General features: G+C 39.8%; 1 pseudogene; it reads right to left on the bottom strand.

The window, feature by feature from the left end:
- Window positions 1-214: 214 nt before the first annotated feature.
- LOC138845088 (large ribosomal subunit protein uL3-like) overlaps window positions 215-6,276 on the bottom strand; it is a 29,734-nt pseudogene continuing 23,672 nt past the window's right edge.

The following is a 6,276-nucleotide window of genomic DNA, read 5'->3' as shown; positions in this document are numbered from 1 at the left end:
TATGGATATGGGTGTCCCAAGCATTGTCTTAACTGCTATGCCAAATATCTGCCCAGGACGTTAAATGTCTTTGAGACACTGTCTAGTCTCGGCTTGTTCTACTGTAGAACATATCTGGATTGTAAAGCTGCCTCATCTTCCACACTCCGTGCTCCCAGCACAGACTCTAGAATCAGAAGACAGAAGACGGCCATTGCCAGGTGAGGACCAAGGTTATTACTATGAGTAACAATAATGTTCTTGATGGTTGATTCTGCCATTATTAATAGGCTTAATAGTAGTCCTATCCATGCTACTATTAAGATATTATTTTATACTGATATTTACTGTTGCTAACCATATTAATCCCTAGAGTTTCTGTTGCAGTGATCTCTGTTAGAAACTTTGTCACTATCAGGGGCCTGTGGTTTGCCTAGGATGTTATTATGCACAGTTGCCTCTGCTTTCCCAAGCTGTGAAAAAGGAGAGTAAACAAGTGTGACAGCCATTGGCCCACTTGCTCATATTTAGGGTAGTTCTCTATAAATGTGCGGGCAGCTCCCACTTAAAATATCCTTGTTATGGAATTACTGTGAACTAAGAAAATATGTTCTTAGAATTCCTCAGTTTTCTTCCACGGTAGTCCTGTCCCTCTCGTGCTCTCTGAAGCTTTTCTCCTTTACCTGGAAGGAAACAAGCCCACTACCTGTAGATTCAAATGACAGGTCTTCATCACATCCAAGCACGAAGGTCACTTCTCCCAGGAGGTTCTCTGACCCCCCTATGTCTTTCCCTCTCTGAGCTCAATACCATTTCCTCTTTTTCTATCCCCTCACCGGGAAGTGACTTTTATTGCCATGCTAGCAGCTACACAGTCTGTTCCTGATATCATACTACTTCTTCCCTCGTGATCCTGTCTGTCTTCAGTGGTCCCATGAATGCCTTCTTCTCCCCCACAGTCTGGAAGTGGCCATGGCCAAAATGGAAAGCGGTGTCCATGAACTTAGCGGCAGTCTTCTCCAGGGCCGACCATTTGTTCTGCACCAGCAGGGACTTGTGAAGGGTGAGCACTCACTTCTTGGTCCCCACCACACAACCTTTTAGCATCACAACGTCATTGCTCACTTCACTGTAATGCCCAAAGCCACCCAGAGGGTTGATACTCTTATCAGATAGGTCATAGTAGGTGGAGGCCTTATTCTTGACCAGCCTGCCTTCCTTGATCAGGTAGCCCTGCCCAATCCTGTAGATGTAGATAGCCTTTCTTTTTTTTTTCTTTTTTTTATATATTTTATTTTATTTAATGAACATAAATTTCCAAAGTACAGCTTATGGATTACAATAGCTCCCCCCCGCCCATAACTTCCCTCCCACCCACAACACTCCCCTCTCCCACTCCCTCTCCCCTTCCGTTCACATCAAGATTAATTTTCAATTATCTTTATATACAGAAGATCAATTTAGCATATATTGAGTAAAGATTTCAATAGTTTGCACCCACACAGAAACACAAAGTGTAAAATACTATTTGAGTACTAGTTATAGCGTTAATTAAACACCTAAGAGTAATTGTGTATTAATTACAGAGTTCGACCAATAGTTTTAAGTAGAACATAAAAAATACTAAAAGGGTAAAGTATTAAGTTTTTTTTTCTGTTTCTTTTTTTTTGTTTGTTATATAGTTATTTTTTTATTTAATGTGAATTTACAAAGTGTAACTTTTGTATTGTTGTGGCTCCCCCCCAACCTCCCTCCCTCCTGTGCCCCTCCCCACCCCACTCCCTCTCCCATCCCGCCCTTCATCGAGTTTCATTTTCAATTACCTTCATATACTGAAGATCAACTTAGTATATACTAAGCAAGGATTTCACCAGGCTGCACTCACACAACCGCACGATAGCCTTTCTGTAGATGATGGTAGCCTTTCTGCCCAGGCAGTGACACAGAGAAGGCCACGTGCATAAGGTGGGATGCCCCAATACAGGTGACCTGGAGCAGCCCTTGGTGGGTCTTGCTGGGCAGCTTCTTCGTGTGCCAGCAGCTGGTGAGCTTTTGTAGCCTTTGTCTTTGGTCATGCCCATGACATCGATCACCTTGTGCTGACCAAACGCTTGGTTCACTGGGATCTGCTGCTCCAGCCGTTCCAGGCCCGGCGTAGTTCAGGGCTATGGTGCCACTGTTCACCTGGATCTCCATCCGGTGAGTCATCTTCTGCAGCAGAGGAAGCAGGCACATTGGCGTGTGGGTGAGGATGCGGGTGACCTGGCAGCACTTCTTCAAGCTGCTGAGGTCTTTCTCCAGCTGCTTCTTGCCAAGGTTGTCCTGCCAGTTCTTGTAGTGCTTGGTGAAGGCCTTTTTCTACCTCTCCCAGTTCTTCTAAAGCACCTTTGCACTCATCACTGACGGAATCAACAAAGATTCTTGACGGTGTGGAGGCCCCGAGGGGTTTCCGTGGAGCACATGATGTCTACAGCCACCATGGTGGTATTTCCACGGTATTCAGACTCTACACTTCCTTCCTGTTCACCTTGGATCCTGGCCTATCAGCTTTCACACGAGGTGATTCATGCCAGCCTTGTAGCCCAAGAAGGCAGGGAGGTGCACAGGCTTGGAGGAGTCGTCCTTGGGGAAGCACTTCACCCTCCCACGATGCCTGCTGCTGCAATTCGGAGGCAGGAAACCCACAGACCCATGTCTGGGAGTGGAGAATTTCCTGTGAGATATCTTGCTGCCAAATCTGCACGTAGAGCTCCTGTGAGATATCTTGCTTGTTACTTACTATTTTGTATAATAAAGTTATTAATCTAAATTCCCTATATACTTAAATTTCCTACATTCTCCTTTTAGATTTGAAATTCCATGATACAGTAGACATATCATGATGGTTCTTATACCACAGTGTCCTTCCTTCTTTTCCTTTCCTTCCTTCTTTCCTTCTTCCTTATTCTTTCTCTCCCTCTCTGCCTTGCTCCCCAACTCCTTCCATCCCTCCTTCCTTTCTGTCCACACATATACACACAAATATATATATATATATATATATGAATGACATCTATGTAAACCCATACACACAAATATATAAATTTGAATAACATATGCCTATTTGTGTTTGTATCTTTGAATTGTGTGTTTGTGTGTGTGTGTGTGTGTGAGTGTGTGTGAATTTCACCTGCTTGGTCTTGATCAGGACACATAACTCAAACAGAAAGTAGTACCATTTATCCACAGTTTCAGATGCTCACAGCCAACTGTGTTTGAAAATGTAGTGTAGTACAATAAGGTATCTTGGGAGAGAAAGATGGCATACACAAAATTTTATTACAGCATATTGTTATATTCTCTTTTATTACTAATTATTTTGTTAATCCCTTACTCTGACCCTTTACAAATTAAACATTATTGTAGGTCAGTATAGGAAATGGCCTATTATGTGAGGGGAATTCAAAATATTCATGGTAAAATAGGATTGAATCCTAAGTTTATCTGCAGCAAAATGTTTTGAAAGCCATGCATAATATTTTTCATATCATACATTTTTGAATTTTGAATCCCTTTATATGAATGGATTATATATACACATATATACTAAATAATATATATATAGGGATCCCATATAAAATTATTTTTTAAAAAATACCTCATTTTTTATTATCTCTCCCATTTACAAAACCAGCCAAAACCCTAATGTGCCCACCATGCTCCTTCGGCTATCATTTGTTTTTATTCTTTCAGATTCGAATTTTTTGAAAAAGTTATATTATCCCTACCTTCACTTTTTCCTCTTCCATTTCATAATTCACTGTAATTTGTCTTACACTACTCAACACAAACCTCCATTTTCCTAAATCCAGGCAGGAGTGATTTCCACTGAGTATCTTTGACTTTATGCACATTCAATATTACTGATTCACTGCCTTCCGGAAACACCCTTCTCTTGGTACCCTGGCTGGGGGTTCCTGTTGTGTGCATACGTGTGGTCTCCTATCCCTGTAGAAACTTTTTCCTCAGTTTGTTTTTTTGCAGGTTTCTCTCCTTGTCTCCACCCTACCAATTTACTTCTAAGTATTCATTGAAAAAATTAATAAATGCTTATGTTCTGTCAGGAACATGTTTATATGACTTATGTCATGCAACTGTCACATACACTGTACAAATAATTACTGCTTTTACTGTGAGTTGTTTAAAGCAAACACTGAAGGAGAGGTAATATAGGAAAGGTTACAGAACTTGAAAGTGGTAGAGCTGGGAAGTGAAATCAAAAGACTGAATCCAGAAACCACATGCTTAACAGCTGCACCTTCCGGCTCTCTTTCTTCTTGTGTGCTCCCTGGGTGATCTCACCTTCTTCCATAGTGGGGAGCCAATTCAAATTACTTATTAATGTCTATTCAGCTCATATATGGTGCCAGCTACCCGTGTTAAAGCATAAATGTGAACAAAGCATCATTTCTTACCTAACTCTATAGTCATTAATCTTGTCCTTGTGGAGATGCATTCTTGATATTAACAATAGTCATTTAAAAAATTCTCTGCAAATAAAGCCTGAATATATCTCCAGTCATTATTTCTTCTGATTATATTCACATATCTATTTCTATATTATCTTAGCATACAGGTATCTTTATGACACACTGCAGAATATGGAAAGTTTCCTGCATGCTTCTGTTAGCCACATTACCTCTAGTTAGCCATTTTCCTTTTTTAAACAACTATTTTTTTTGCTGATCAGTACTCAGCTAGTTGAGTCATCATTTTCTGTTTCTCAAGATGTATATTAGCAGTGTCATGAAAATAAACAGGCTCTGTAAAACTTTAATGTAAGATTTATTCAGAGCAGAATATGAGTGACATAGGCATGGCAGACACAAGTCCAATAACTTTCAATGATTCTTGGGAAGTGTCCCAAAGTGGTCAAATTCTAGCCAGCATTTATTTATGCCATGTCAGTAAATTTTCATTATCATTACACAGTAGACATATATTGGCTTGGCTTGAAAAGGCTGACTTTATGTAAGTGGGGCAAACTTCTCCTAAGTTGGAAATTTTTTTTTACACATGCTTGGTAAAAAACATCTACAGAGGCAGGGAATGCTGAAATAAGTTACTAACAAATTCTAAGGGGGATATTTCTGGAAATAGATAACAGAGTTAGACCACTGTGATTCAGATGACTAAGACAAAACAGACTCTATTTACACATTACGCGCGTCAAATTAACGTGGTGGGTAAGATTAATAGCTCTGTCTGGACATTCCTCAGACAGGTCTTAGTATGTATCTCTCTTGAATATGTTGCAGCCTTTTTAGGAACAGTTTGTTCTCAAGAGGAGGCTGCAATTGAGAGCAAAGCAAGGACTCAGGATGAGGAACTCTGATATGGGATGTGGGCATCTCAAGGACAACAGCGAGGCCAAGTACTTGCCCATCATTGACCATTTATGTATAAGTGTTATTTTTAACATCTGATATGAAACTCCCTTTGTTTACTTTTGACAGATCCAGCATTATTATTTTTTTTCTTTTCTTTTTTTTTAATTTTATTTTATTTAATGGACATAAATTTCCAAAGTACAGCTTATGGATTACAATAGCTCCCCCCCCCATAACTTCCCTCCCACCCACAACACTCCCCTCTCCCACTCCCTTTCCCCATCCATTCACATCAAGATTAATTTTCAATTATCTTTATATACAGAAGATCAATTTAGCATATATTGAGTAAAGATTTCAACAGTTTGCACCCACACAGAAACACAAAGTGTAAAATACTATTTGAGTACTAGTTATAGCATTAATTAAACACCTAAGAGTAATTGTGTATTAATTACAGAGTTCAGCCAATAGTTTTAAGTAGAACATAAAAAATACTAAAAGGGTAAAGTATTAAGTTCTTTTTTCTCTTTTTTTGTTATATAGTTATTTTTTTATTTAATAAATGTGAATTTACAAAGTGCAGCTTTTGTATTTTTGTGGCTCCCCCCAACCTCCCTCCCTCCCGTGGCCCTCCCCTCTCCCACTCCCTCTCCCATCCTGCCCTTCATCGAGTTTCATTTTCAATTACCTTCATATACTGAAGATCAACTTAGTATATACTAAGCAAGGATTTCAACAGGCTGTACTCACACAACCGCACAAGGTATAGGGTATTGTTCGACTAGTAGTGTTGTTTTTAAGTTTCATAGTAAAACACATTAAGGACAGAGATCCTACGTGGGGAGCATGTACCCAGTGACTCCCATTGTTGATTTAACAATTAGCGCTCTTATTTATGACGTCAGCAATCACCCGAGACTCTTGC

This window comes from Oryctolagus cuniculus, chromosome 13 (genome assembly GCF_964237555.1).
Source record: "Oryctolagus cuniculus chromosome 13, mOryCun1.1, whole genome shotgun sequence".
NCBI lineage: Eukaryota > Metazoa > Chordata > Mammalia > Lagomorpha > Leporidae > Oryctolagus > Oryctolagus cuniculus.
The sequence above is the reverse complement of the archived record's forward strand: the minus strand, read 5'-3'. Positions and strand labels throughout refer to the sequence as shown.